This window comes from Mus musculus, chromosome 5 (genome assembly GCF_000001635.26).
Source record: "Mus musculus strain C57BL/6J chromosome 5, GRCm38.p6 C57BL/6J".
Classification (NCBI taxonomy): Eukaryota; Metazoa; Chordata; class Mammalia; order Rodentia; family Muridae; genus Mus; species Mus musculus.
Window position 1 is genome coordinate 79748077 of NC_000071.6, and position 15612 is coordinate 79763688.

The following is a 15612-nucleotide window of genomic DNA, read 5'->3' on the forward strand; positions in this document are numbered from 1 at the left end:
AAACCAATGTATTCCATGACAAAACCAAATTTACACAATTATCTTTCCACAAGTCCAGGCCTTTAAAGGATAATAAAGGGAAAATTCCAACACAAGGAGGGAAAGTATGCCCTAGAAAAAGTAAGAACATAATCTTTCAACAAACCTAAAAGAAGATAGCCACATGAACAGAATCCCAACTCTAATAAAACATAACAGGAAGTAACAATTACATTTCCTTAATATCTCTTAATATTAATGGATTCAATTCCCCTATAAAAAGATATAGACTAACAGCTTGGCTATATAAACAGACCCATCTTTTTGCTCCATACAGGAAACCCACCTCAGTAACAAAGACAGACACTATATCAGAGTAAAAGGTTGGAAAACAATTTTCCAAGCAAATGGCCTCAAGAAACAAGCTGGAGTAGCCATTCTAATATCGAATAAAATCGACTTCCAACCCAAAGTTATCAAAAAAGACAAGGAGGGGCACTTCATACTCATCAAAGGTAAAATCTACCAAGATGAACTCTCAATTCTGGATATCTATGCTCCAAATGCAAGGGCAGCCACATTTATTAAGAAAACTTTAGTAAAGCTCAAAGCACACATTGCACCACACATAATAATAGTGGGAGAGTTCAACACCCCACTCTCATCAATGGACAGATCCTGGAAACAGAATCTAAACAGAGACCATTGTGATAATGATTGTCATCCTGTTTGCAGTTATTTTGTTTTTTATTCATTTTCTCTCTTGTAGTTATTATTTTAAATTATTATAGATGAGTTATCATGTGGAAGTTCAAGACATGCATGCAACACATGACACTGTATAATAGCTAAAGTAGTTAAATATCTTCTCTCTCGTTGTTGATATATATTCATAAATATCTCCCTTCTCATGTTTGACCCCTGGTCTAAATACATATTTCATTACAACTAATGGGCAAGTTATTATTAAAATTTATTATGTAGAAGTATGCAAAGGCTATATTTTTGAGCAATTAGTTTTACAAAATTTTAGCATGCAAAATAATCTTGTGATGTTTTCTGATTTAAGTCATAAGCACAAGGTAGTTCTTTGTTACTTATGTAGTGGGAGTCATGTATACCCTTTGGTTGGTAGATTCATCCTGGGAGCCTCTCATATCTCTGGCATATGGGCCTGTCTATTGGTTTCCCTTTCCATGACCCTATATTCTAAAATATTTAAATGTATTCTCATAGTTCTTCTGAGAGGTTCCAGATACTCTAGTCATCATCATTTCTCTTTGCCAAAGAATCTTTCCATTCCCTGCTTCTGCAATTCTGGGTTTCCCAGTGCTGTGTTTTTGTAGATCTCACAGATCCTCTATCTCCCCTTTCAGCTGCAAGGAAGCTGAGCTATCTTTGATATTCAGGCCCCAAAGAACTGTGAATTCTAAATTACTCTCTTGCCCAAGGCCATATTCAATGACAGGTACTTGCAAGGTTAGCTCACACACCTCTAATGGTCTGTAAGAGTAAGAAACTGTCTTTGTTCTGGAAAGATGAAAGTGACTGGGTGATTTAGATGTTCCTATATCTCCCTTTACATTCTTCATACCTGCTTACAACCATAATGCTATATCTCCCTTAATATTTTAAGAACTAAGGATGATTTCTTTGGGGATATCTGTCATTCTGTCTAAGATGACTAGTTCTAATGGAGGTTCCTGAGACCTGAAAGATTGTTGTGACCCTACTTCTGACTCTGTTGCTGTAACTCTCCTAAAAGGGCTAATATGAAGGTTAACGCAATACAATTTCCCTATTATATGAACCATGTCACTCTTTATAACAGCTCCCACTGTGATATATTAAATGTTGAATAAAATTCTCAAATAATAATTTTTATAAAGACTAATTATAAATGTTCTACTCTAAAATCTCTGCTCTTAAAGGAAAATAATACTTTCATAAAAATCTGGATTAGAAAAAGTGTCTATCTATTTGTAGAAATATTGACCACATCATCTCTAAGAGGAGACAAATAGTTTTGCTGTGTTCCCAGTCCAGGAGTCATGAAATAGTGTCTTCCAAAAATGTAATTAGAGCAGAGTCTTACACTTGGCTAAAACTCAATATTCTGCTATCAAAGAAGAACCTGGAGAGTTGTGTAGCTTTATATTTTTAATTAATGCAAATGTAGTTCTTATTTCATCTTTAAGGCACCATGCTAGGATTAGATTAGGCTAAGAATCAGAACTAAAATTCTGTTTGAGGACCAATCAATAAGCTTCACTTTTGTTACAGACAGTATTTTTTTTGTTTGTTTTTTTGTGTTTTTTTGAACGAGTTATTTAGTCTCCATACATCCTGCCAACAATTGTCAATGCCGACTGTATTGCAAGTTGTTGCGGCAATGTATTGGGAAGAATTTCAATTAGCAATAATTTTGCCTCAGATAAACCTCACTGGCTACAATATGGCTACTACACAAAGCTTGTTACATAGAGTTGTCATTGATGAATTATATTCCTCTAATTGTTTCTAGGGTAAAAAAACAGAAATGAAATTCTGTTTGATGACCAATAAATAAACTTCAGTTCTGTTGCAGACAGCATTGTGAATGAAGTATAAATACTCAATGAATACATGGTATTTATTGAGTCTCAATGTGTTTTGTAAACAATTTATGAAACCTCTTTTGCATATAATTTCCTCAAAAAATTATATATTTGAAGATATTTTATTATAATCCTAAAAGATAAGCTTTATATTCTTTTTCTTCACATGTCCAGTAAGCTGTTAATAAAGGTAAAAATGTATAAGAAAGTGATATATGTATATATGAGCTGAAACATGAACAGACATCTCATATACAGTTTTTAACATTCATACTGTTATAGTATATATATATATATATATATATATATATATATATATATATATATATATATATCAGTCAGGGTTTCTATTCCTGCACAAACTTCATGATCAAGAAGCAAGTTGGGGAGGAAAGGGTTTATTCCGCTTACACTTCCATACTGCTGTTCATCACCAAAGGAAATCAGGACTGGAACTCAAGCAGGTCAGAAAGCAGGAGCTGATGCAGAAGCCATGGAGGGATGTTCTTTACTGGCTTGCTTCCCCTGGCTTGCTCAGCCTGCTCTCTTATAGAACCCAAGAGTACCAGCCCACTCACAAGGGGCCTTTCCCCCTTGATCACTAATTGAGAAAATGCCTTACAGTTGGATCTCATGTAGGCATTTCCTCAACTGAAGCTCCTTTCTCTGTGATAACTCCAGCTGTGTCAAGTTGACACAAAACTAGCCAGTACAATATGTGTAAATATATATATATATATATATATATATATATATATATATATATATATATATAAATCTGTTCAGAATGAAAAAATTCATACTATTCATTCATAGTATGCATTAACTGATCTCTTGATGGACATATCAAGAACATTTTAAAGAAGTAATCAGGCCATTTTCTATGGAATTCTGTTGGGACTCAAACACAGTAAGAAAGGCTGAAATGAGATAGAAGGTCCTAAAACAAATGGGAAGTTAGAGACGATGCACAATTCCTAAAGTGCCACGTTGTTGAGCCCATATTCATTGACTCATGTACAACACCATTCCTGTACCTAAGGCTTAGCAATTATTGCATATGAAGTAGGATGGGAGAGGAATATTGTAAGAGCCACAGAAGAGTTTTTCTGTGAGATTTTTAACTTCTAGAAAAGGCAGAAGCTATAGCCATAAAATTTTTCCAGCATGACTGCCTAAATATAAACTTAATGGGATGGCATCAATAGACATCCTAATGTGGATGAGGTAGATGAGAAGTCTTCAAGATATTTCCCTCTTAGACAATGACTACAGCCATATAAGGAATTCTGTGAGGTAAACAGTTTTACTGGAGACAGGAAGAACACATCAATTTGCTATTCAATATTAAATTATCATCACCAAAATCATATATTTAATACTAAAATTATACATTCTGAAGAGGTTTTAATTTTATATTAAGGGGTGACTACCTACATCCATATCTACACCTGTGTCTCTATTCATGTCTATCTAGTCTATCTAGTCCATCTATCTATCTATCTATCTATCTATCTATCTATCTATCTATCTGTATATCTATCTATCTATCAATCATTCATAGATAGATAGATAGATAGATAGGTAGATAGATATAATAAAAATGGCTTGTTTATATTTTTAAATGTTCTTGATATGTCCTTCAGGAGATAGTTAATGCACACTCTGTGTGTTATTTTTAAATTTTGAACAAAATACCAGTTAATATACCACTCCTGGGCATATACCCAAATGATGCTCCAATATATAGCAAGGACACATGTTCCACTAGGTATTGCAAACTTTATATGCCCCAGTACAAGGGAAGGCCAGGGCCAAGAAGTGGGAGTGGGTGGGTAGGGGAACAGGGTGTGGGGAGGGTATAGGGAAATTATGGTATAGCATTTGAAATGTAAATAAAGAAAATATCTAATTAAAAATTCAAAAAATACAAATAAGGGGATAATATATTTATTAAAAAATAATATTAAGAATAGGCAACAAAATACTCACAGGAGTATATATGGAGACAAAGTGTAGAGCAGAGACTGAAGGAAAACCATCCAGAGACTGCCCCACCTGGGGATCCATCATATACAGTAGCCAATTGCAGACACTAATGTGGATGCCAAGAAGTGCTAGCTGACAGGAGCCTGATATAGCTCTCTCCTGAGATGCTCTACCAGTGCCTGACAAATACAGAAGTGGAAGCTCAAAGCCATCCATTGAACTGATCATGGGGTCCCCAGTGAAGGAGCTAGAGAATGGACCCAAGGAATTGAAGGGGTTTGCAACCCCATCGGAAGAACAACAATATCAACCTACTAGATCTTAGGGACTAAACCCCCAACCAAAGAGTATACATGGAGGGACCCATGGCTCCAGCCTCATATGTAGCAGAGGATGGCCTTGTTGGACATCAATGGGAAGAGAAGCCCTTGGTCCTCTGAAGGCTGGGAAGACCCTCATAGAAGCATTGGGAGAGGGTATGGAATAGGGTGTTTCTGGAGGGGAACCTGTGAAAGGGAATAACATTTGAAACATAAATAAATAAAATAACTAATAAAAAAGAATAAAAAAATGTTTCATGCTACCACAATAGGAATGGTAACAGTATGAAAAATTTATATATTATATAGTATAATTTATATATACAATATATATTATATATTATTTATAGTTATATAATATATATGCATCTACATCTCTACTTATATCTATATCTAAATCTCTACACCTCCAACATCTACATCATATATATCTGTATTTATATCTATCTATCTATCTATCTATCTATCTATCTATCTATCTATCATCTCTCTATACCAATCTAGATAGATAGATTTATAGATAGATGATAAGATAAATAGATTATATAGTGAGTTGATATATTATATATTATATATATATATATGTATATATTCTATATATATTGGATCTATTTAACCAATATATATTTGGATTATATACACACACATACACACACTTATATATGAGAGATGATTGATAGGTAGAGATACACATAAATATATATAGATGATGTATATAACTATTTTTCTACATATATGTTATATATGTATATATAACTGCATATATATCAAACTTGATACATAAACATATATATATGCACACTAATATTCAATATATACATTTCCATCTCTCTATCCAGTTGAAATGTGTGTGTGTGTGTGTGTGTGTGTGTGTGTGTCAGAGAGAGAGAGAGAGAGAAAGAGAGAGAGAGAGGGAGAGAGAGAAAGAGAGAGATTGTGTTTTGTGTAGTACATCTATCAATGTAATGGGAAAATAGGCTATGACGTGCAAAGACAGCAAGAAGGTGTACATAGGATTGATTGGACAGAAAAATCAGATATTATAATGCAAAAATATAAAAGAGCAATTTAGAGAAATAGTCATATATCTGTGGTTCAGAGAGCCTTCAGGGTTACAGAAATATCTACGGCAGATGTGCTGATCTAATCCCGTTCTCTCTGGTCTCCACGCTACTCAAAGATACGTAGAGGCTTCATTCAAAGATGTTCATGATATTTCCTATAAGGCATAGAAAGATATTCTTGCCTTGCATGTTAGTAGGCATAGAAATTTTAAAGTATTCTGAAGTATTAATATCTGTAATGTTTTCAGTTAACCTTTTAGAACAATGAGGAAAATAAAAGTGGTGGTACATTCTCTTTCCTGACCTCCTGCAGAATGATCTGTGAGAAATTTTTTTTTTATCTTTAACTTTTCAGTTATCACTGCAAAAACTTGTTTAAGACTTGAGAATCAGGCTTTGCTTCTGCCTATTAAACAGTCTTTAAAAATGAGAGCAATTTCTCTGTACTGCATTTTAATCTATGGCACACTATAGGCTAGTAGATGCATAGCTGATAATTTAAAAAGCAATGGCTGGGTACATAGCAGACCAACTATGGGCTAAGCTATTTAGATAAAAGAGAGAAAGGAAAAGCCAGTCATGCTTTCAGTGGGTGGATAGAGGGTCATTAAGCAACAGGGGCTCATCGCTTGATTTTTCAAGAAGCAGCTTTTCCATGCACTCAGCAGGTAATACCAGCCACTCCATCAGTGATAGCCCCAGGGACATCCACTTAGGCATAACTACCACTTTTGAGGAATTTCATATTCTCCAAAAAATACTAGGCTTTGGACACTATTATAGTCCTTATGTATGTGCCACACAACTTCTGAACAGAGACAAGATTCTTTAAAATTATATTGAATCATATTCTCCTTTTAGCCACCCAGGGTCAGAGGACAAGACAAATGCACATTGTAGAGATACAGGAGTTCAAGCGAAAATAGATGAAGGAAAGAAGAAAGACAATGTAAGTAAAATCATAAAATGAATTTTATGTATCATTAATTCTGATAACTGATTTTATTGCTTTGGAAAATTATTATGGCAGTCTGCTACAAAATGCTTAACCTGATTTAATTTCAGAACACATTTGTTGGCAAATCGCTAGAAGCAATATTTTTAATCAATGAAGTAGATCTAATTTGGATTTCAAATGCACAAGGACGAAAAGAATGACAAAGGAAGTGAAAGGAAGTATTGTGAGCTAGAAGGAGACTTCTCTAGCAATGGCATACGGCATAAGGAGTTAAGTAAGAACTTCCTTACAGAAAACCTATAAAGTCATCATGGCTCCAGAGATTGCTTTATCACCATTGAGCAGAATAATTTTTCCAGAGACCAGATAAGGCCTTTTAAGTTCTTTTAGATTACACAGAAAGTGTCTCATTATAAAAGAGATTGCAAAATTCACTGCCACTTTGTTCTGACCAATGACTTTGTTTAGCAAGTCTTCAGTTTCTCAAATGGTTTCATCACAGAGGGTTATTACCATGGTTTTCTAAAATGTAACCTTTCAGTTAGCTTGGATTCGCTTTGTTCCATCAACCCTAACCAAAGATAGATGTATGACAAATTCTTATAGTGTAAGTATGTGTCTTTCACACGTACTTATTATATGTGTAATTTCCCATTTGATCATTACAGTATACTAGCCAATTTGAAAGCAAGACATGTACATGTGTTTCAGTTGGTTAAATTCATGAACCACTCACATGTTTATTGCTAGTCTTTATATTTATTTCTTCCTAGAGCAATTATCGATAGTAGCAGCAAATAAAACTCTCCATAACAATTGACCTAAAGCCAGGACTAGGTCAGTGACATTCAAAGGCTAATGGGAACCAGTAGCCAGTATTTCATAAACATTCCACTGGACATTGTCAAGAAATTTCAACATATTTTAAGTGGTGTGTGTGTGTGTGTGTGTGTGTGTGTGTGTGTGTGTGTGTGTGTTGATAGGAGAGAAAGTGAATTAACATGGATTTTTTTGAGGGAACTTTGAAGATCTGAGATTAGACCAACCAACCAAATTTTGATTTTCTCTGTGATGTATCTTCTAATGCAGTCAAAACTGCAAATGAATGAATGTATGTTCTTACTTCGTGTATGTACTAGAACTTCGATTATTACTTGAAAATGTCTTTAAATTTTGATCACAATAAATAAATAGATAAATAAATAAAACAAAGCTCAGTTACAGGCCACCATAAGTTTTTTTTTCCATCTGCAGGTATAACCCACATTTCTTATACAGAAGTAGGAGAGAAAAGTTAACTCATTCATATGACCATAATATAATTGAGCAAGGCGAGTTAAATACTTTAAAAAGGCAAAAGAATGAATATATTGCATGGAAATGATAAAGAAGAAACTCTGTGCATCTTTTAAGAGCAATCTAATCATGCTCTAAGAAACACTTCTGATCTTGTGCATCAAAAGAAACCAAATCACAATTGCTGAATCAAATGCTGAATAGAGGGAAGCTTTAGTTTTATTCCTCACAAAATGTCCAAAATGCAGTTCAAGAGTTACCAAATGCTTTTCAGGCATCTATCACGCTATGCATGATTGGGAGATAATATTGTAATGAGAGCACACAGGCTTGCTTGTGATTTAATCTTATTAACAGATCTTTTTTTTTTTTTATCAAACAAATGTGTCTAACTTGTCTGAAAATAAATAAGCAAAATCAATACAGAATGTGACCTTCAAACAGTAGTTTATATTTAGGTGGTGTTATTTGAAATAAAATATTTTGCCTTTAAAATGTCAAAAGACATATAGCATATTTATTTGATTTTTTTAAGAATGTGGTGAACTAATATAATTTGCATAAACATTCATGTTTGTATATGAACAGTACTATAATAATTATATAGACTACTTTAGAAGAGTTCATCTCAATGGAGAACAGATAAATTTAATATAAAGTGAAGGAATGCCTATCCCGTACTCAAGGATGAGATTCTATGAGTTTTATTTTGCTATGTTAAAATAAAGAGAACCTTTCCTTCAACTAATATACTTGTTGGAGCTACTGTTCTAATAAAACCATATAAAAGACCCACAATCCCATCATTATTTTACTTACAAGCCAAACACCTAGATTGGGAAGGTGTAGATTGGGAAGCGCTATTTTAATTCATTACCCACCTATAAAGAACTTGGTTATTTGCTGTTTCTTCTGGGGAGATTAGGTAACTGGAAATTCCAGAACTCTTAGACATTTGCACAGTATATTATTTAATTTTTGCTTTATGAGATGAAATCAGACTTTCAAGGCCAGTGGAAAACTAGAATGTTGTATTTTGGAAAAGACAAGTTGAGCACCAGCATTCAATACTTTCTGCTTTCTGATCCTCTAGATGGTGCAACAGGTACCTCACTGACTCATGACGGAAAATAGCTGTTAAAAATCACCCGCCCGAAATGAACTTGTACTTTCTCAAGAGCTTTTGTCAGTATTTTTGCCATTACAATAAAAAACATACCAAGCACACCACTCTTCCGGCCTTTATTCATAGCACAGGGCTTCACTGTCTTCTACTCTTCACACTATCACGTTCTTAAATTGGAGAAAATTGGGCTAGAATTTGTATAGAAGAGGAAGTCAGATATGACCTCAATGTAACAACTAAATCTGAAAAGTGATTAAATGGTGAGAATTTATATTCCAATAACTTTTTGACATTTGAGAAAAGTAACCACTGGAATGCCCAAGGAATCAAGAGACATGAGTGTCATGCTTTCTATATCAAATCAAATGGCAGCAAATTGTGTTTTATACTGTTGTTGATATAATAAACAAATATGAACACTTTTGTAACTGAACTCTCTGGAACTTAGAGAACTACAGACTCATAAAATGCACTATAATTATTACAATTTATTTCGTACTAGTTTTTCCTAAACTCAGAAATTTAGGTACTGTTACTATAATTGTGGCTCAGTTTGATATGTTTGGTCTTCTTGAGTTAGTCTTGAATAATAACATACACTGTGCTCCTCAGTATCTATAAAGTCTATTTTTAATTTGTAATTCTCATATTGATATGTCATGTGTTTAAGTGACCAGAATTTCTACTGCAGAGACTAAAGAAATAAACATAGTTTATATTTGAAGTGTTTCTTTCCATTTAAACTTCAAGGTACCTCTTCTTTGGTCAAAGAGTTTTTGGCTACATTTAGCGTGGACTACATTTAGCATGAACTACATATTTATTTATTCATATGTATATTTTTAATAGAAATAATAGCCATTATTCTCCTATCCTTCTTTTGTATATTCTTGATTAGAAATATTAATAAACACCACCTCTATTGGCTTTTGCCCTTTTACTTGGAAACTGTATTGTTTCACAATCTCTTCACTGCTCTTGCATCTACCCAGAGCTCTGCCTCCATCCACAGAGTTGAGGCAAATGTAGATTTCTGAGTTACCATGATTTTTCACAGTCCTAAATATTACTTGGATTCTACCTTTTTCAAGCATAGCTATCCCAATTAATACAACCAAGCAACCTCTCCAACTGTTTTCAGACCTCAACTATAACTTTTTATTGAATGTCACTAAAGCATTTACTGTTACTAGTACTCCAAAATCATAGTCTCTTAGTACCCACAGAAAACATGCATTTATTTAACTCTGCTGTAGAAAATTGCCTTCTCTAAGTCTTCTAAGTTATATATCTATCCTAACATTTCTAAGCCTATAAGTCTTTCATTTACTCTTCTACTGCTAGTCAGAAAAAAATCATTTATTTACATTTCATCCCTTCTTGTTTAACAAAATTTCCAAACCAATTAAACCATTACACCATTCAGTTTTTTGCAATACTTGAAGTACTATCCTGATTAGAAAATCTATTATTTAAACATAATTTATATCTTTACATAGAAAATTCTTTGTATTTTATGTGTTACATTATGCCCAAGGTATCAAACACACTCTACATTAAGATGTAAAGTATTTTATTTGTTCTTGGGATGGTCCTTAATGCAGGTCCTATAACATATATCATGCCATGGTTTTTGAATCCAGTAAGGCTCAAATGATTTTTCCATGAGTTGGAGTTTAAATAGGTCTGGAATGTAACTTTTTTTCAAAGCCTACATTTTTTAAATGTATTCTTTAAATGTTTTTTAACAATCCAGACTTATTCCCCTCCTAGTTAACCCTCCAACTGTTCCACATCCCACACCTCCCCTCCCCCCATCTCCAAGAGGATGTCCTCACCCACCAAACCCATTAGACCTCCCTACTCCCTGGGGCCTCAAGTCTCACGAGGGTTAGTGCATTATCTCTGACTGAACCCAGACCTGGCAGTTCTCTGCTATATATGAGTTGGGGGCCTCATATCAGCTGGTGTATGCTGCCTGGTTGGTGGCTCAGTTTCTGATTGATCCCTGGGACCAAGTTAGTTGAGACTGATGGTCTTCCTACAGGTCACTCTCCTCCTCAGCTTCTTCCAGCTTTGCTCTAATTCAACCACAGGGGTCACCAGCTGCTGTCCATTGGATTTGTAAATAGCTGCATCTGACTCTTCAACTGCTTGTTGGGCAGTCATGATAGGCCCCTGTTTATAAGCACACCGTAGCATCAGTAATAGTGTCAGGCCTTGTGTCTTCCCATTGAGCTGGATCCCAATTTGGGCATGTCAGTGGAACTCTTTTTCCTCAGGCTCTTCTCCAATTTGTTCCTGTAGTTCTTTCATACAGGAAAAACTTTGGGTCATTTTTTGACTATGTGATGGCAACTTTATCCCTCCACTTGATGCCCCATCTTTCTACTGAAGGTGGGCTCTACAAGTTCCCTCTCCCCACTGTAGGGCATTTCATCTAAGGTCCCTCCCTTTGAGTCCTGAGAGTCTCTTACATCCCAGATCTCTGGTAAAATCTAGAGGTTCTCCCTACCTCCTACCTTCTGAGGTTGTTTGTATGGATTATTTCTGTTGGCCTTCACAGCTTCCCCCACAATACCTGATCATGTTCCTGCTTTCCCCTCCCTGTTGAATTTACCACCCAGTTCCATCCCTCTCTCCAGCCCCTCCTGTGATTTCTTTCTTCTATCTCTCAGGTGGGATTAAGGCATACTTACTTGGGCCCTTCAGCTTTTTAGCTTTCTTGAGTTCCTTGGATTTTATCCTGGAAATTCTGCACTTTTTGATTAATATCCACTTATTAGTGAGTATAAGATACACTGAATCTAATAGAAGAGAAAGTAGGAAAGAGTCTTGAATTCATTAGCACAGAGGGAAATTCCTAAACAGAACTCTAATGGCTCAGGATCTAAGGTCCAAAAGCCAATAGGACAAGTAAGAAATCTATAGATTGGGAAAACGTCTTCACTAACCCCACATCCGATAGAGGGATAATATTCAAACTCTATAAAGAAATCAAGAAGCTAATCATCAAGAAACCAAGCAACCCAATAAAAAATAGGGTATAGAGCTAAACAGACAGTTCACAACAGAGGTATCTTGAATGGCTGAAAAAACAAAGAAATGTCCAAAGTCCTCAGTCATCAGGGAAATGCAAATCAACACGACCCTGAGATTCCACTTTGAACCAATCAGGATGGCTAAGATAAAAAACTTAGGTGACAGCACATGTTGACAAGGATGTGGAAAAAGAAGAACACTTCTCCATTGCTGGTGGGATTGCAAACTGGTAAAACCACTCTGAAAATCAATCTGGAGGTTCCCCAGAAAATTGTTTCTCTCTGAAGCCCCTATAAATGGAAATCAACTATACGATGTAAGGCACACCAACACATGCGTGTCCTTAACAAAGACTTATTCATCATGTGTCCTTTCACATCCTTGCTTTAGCAGAACATCCTTTCACCTTTATCTGCTTCAGCAAAACATTCATTCATGTGTCTGTTTTAGCAAAACTTCCTTTCATTTGTGTGTGCTTCAGGAAAACACTCCATCACATGTTTGCCCCAGCAAAACATCTTCAGAAACAACTGACCCTTGAAAGAAACCTTAAGTTTCCATTTAACTGACTTATAAGAGAAATGATAAAGGCAATTTATGATTGCAAATTCAATGGTATAATGCAGTAGAAGTTTACTTTCATACTCCAGAATAACAGAAGTGCTAGCTGTAAGGAATGATGGCATACTGTGTAAATTCTGAGCCTATAAGATCCACAGAGCATGGCTTCTGTTCGAAGTCATCTACATGATCTGAGATCCTTTTGTATGTCCTTGGATTTAACATCTAAACACTACCTATTTTATTTTCAATTTTAAATATTTATACAATGTCTTTAACTCTTTCTCATGTTCATTTTGAAACTCCTGTGCTCATTTGTATATTTTAGATGGCATGGTTTTTTTCTGCAAGTTAGCAAAACAACTGACAACTGCATATCCCATCCCTCTACTTATGCTAACTCCCAATTCTCATTAGTATTTTGCTGGGTGTTTAAGCTGCCTAGCTGCCATTTTCTCACTAGGCTGTTCTAGTAGGTGCCATTCTTCTAACATCTTACAAATCTGTAGTTGTTGTGCATGGTGGGGGGGGGGGTGCGTTTCCTCCACTGACACATTTCTACAGCTTTCTGAAAATTTAATCTTATAGAAGTGTCATAGCATCAGATGAGAGTAGCTAACTGGCTGTGAGATTAACTGGGTTCTCAGATTAGTACCCACTATATTTTTGTTTGCAAGTTCCCTTTGAGAGACATGTCAGGATACAACCAGACACATAAGAGTTATTGCAATTAATGTACATTAAGGATGGGTTTGAGGGAGATAAAATTTGGGAGAGCCAACCATCATGCCTCTGAAATATAAAGGCAAAAGCAATAAAGCTTGAGTCAGAATTCTCTGTTTGAAATGAAACTTGAAGAAAAGTTTGACACCATTCACCAGGAACTAAGAGTCAAATTTACTCCTGGTTTTTTTATTTTCTACATCGAGGATATTTAAAAACCACTCAATAGCAAAATTCAGTAACATAATCATTATTTAATATTCTTCATTAATACAGTAGTAAACTTTGAGTTTTAACAACTATTTGTTACTGTCATGTGGAATTCCCACACATTCTTTGAGAAAGAGTTAGATAGTAGTCACTGTATCATTTTAGATCAAATATCAGATAATTATCATTGATATTTGTTCAAACTAGTAAATATTAGATACAGAGATTTCTATCACCATCCAGAATAGCACCATTTGTTAGAGATGAAAGTGTACTGAAAATAAGAATAAAAATAATTATACCTGTATCGGTTGGTTGTACAAACATTTGATTGATACATTTCTAAAGCTGCCATAGACACTCTCAATGCAGTGAATGTTTAGATTTTTTAAGTAAACATACATAAGTTGTGTAATTCACAGGCCCTGGGAAATCATACACACCCATGGATATGTAGGAATTCAAATGTGCTTCATATTAGAATTTGGATTTTGAATAAAAGGTGTCTAGTATACGTGTCTTGAATATTTTAATCAGAGATGTACTTTGTATTACAGTAGAAAAGTAAACTTTTTCTGCCAATATTTGTTATAAGTGTATTTCACACACATCCTTTAGAAGCCAGTAGCATCAGTAATTTTCCAATTTCTTATAATTCAAATATCAAATATTTATCAATGATATTTAATCAAACTAGTAAGTATTACTCAGTGACACAGAAATTAATTCAACAATTTATATTACCTTATTTTCTTTAAGAGCAATTATACTAATAAAAAATTCTAAATTGTCATAGTAAATCAATTATATCATTAAGGTTGTCATGCAGAGCAAACTATGAATCGCAGTTTACTACTATTGCTCTGAAGATTATTGAATGATAGAGACCAATGAATATATTACTTAATTACTTATGTGACCACTTTTATTTTTTCATAAATAACTGTGAATGATAATTAGTCTACTGGTAACTCAGAGATTGGCCATTAACCTTTTATTAAGTCATAATCATGACTTCATAATAATGTCTTGCATTTTTTACCAGTTGCAGCTTATATATCAGAGCTTAGACATAATGATTTAATCATCTTTATTACTTCTGATCACACTTCTAACTTCAATTCTCTTGTTTAAGTTCTTCATTCTGCTTTCTGTAGAAGCCTGATTCTACTCATATGTACAAGTATTTTAGATTAAATGGCATTTGCATCATATTCTGATATTCTGTGCTGTTAAGTTCAATGGATTTAGCTCCTTCCACTTTGCCTTTTCTAATCTATAAGTAATTTACATCGATCTTCTATCTCTTTCTGTAAAAAATTTTTGCATTATTATATTATTTATTATAGTTTGCCTTCTCCATTAAGTCCATATAAAAGAAAATATGCTTGTTTTAGAAATTAGTATGACTTTGGTTATTATTGTTATTCCTATCAGGAGTAAGCTAATATTTCATCTTACATAACCAGGATAAAATTGAATTCAGCAGAAAGAAAATTTTTTCATATTTGTCTCTTTTGTGGTAGGTAATATTTACTCTTCCTGCTGCAGTTTAAGAAGGAAAAGTTTACTTAGGTTCATGGATGTACATGATAGAATCCATGATGGAATTGCCTGACCACATGAGCATGAGGTGTGTTCATAGTCACATACCAGGAAGGTGGCTATTTTATTGGTTCACAGACAAGGACATGTAGGATGGTGTTAGCTGTATTCAAGCTTTGTGATTTTTGTTTGTATGTTTGTT

General features: G+C 34.4%; 1 pseudogene; it reads right to left on the reverse strand.

Moving 5' to 3' along the window:
- Positions 1-2299: 2299 nt before the first annotated feature.
- On the reverse strand, positions 2300-2453 carry Gm23429 (annotated as a pseudogene).
- Between the last annotated feature and the right edge of the window lie 13159 nt (positions 2454-15612).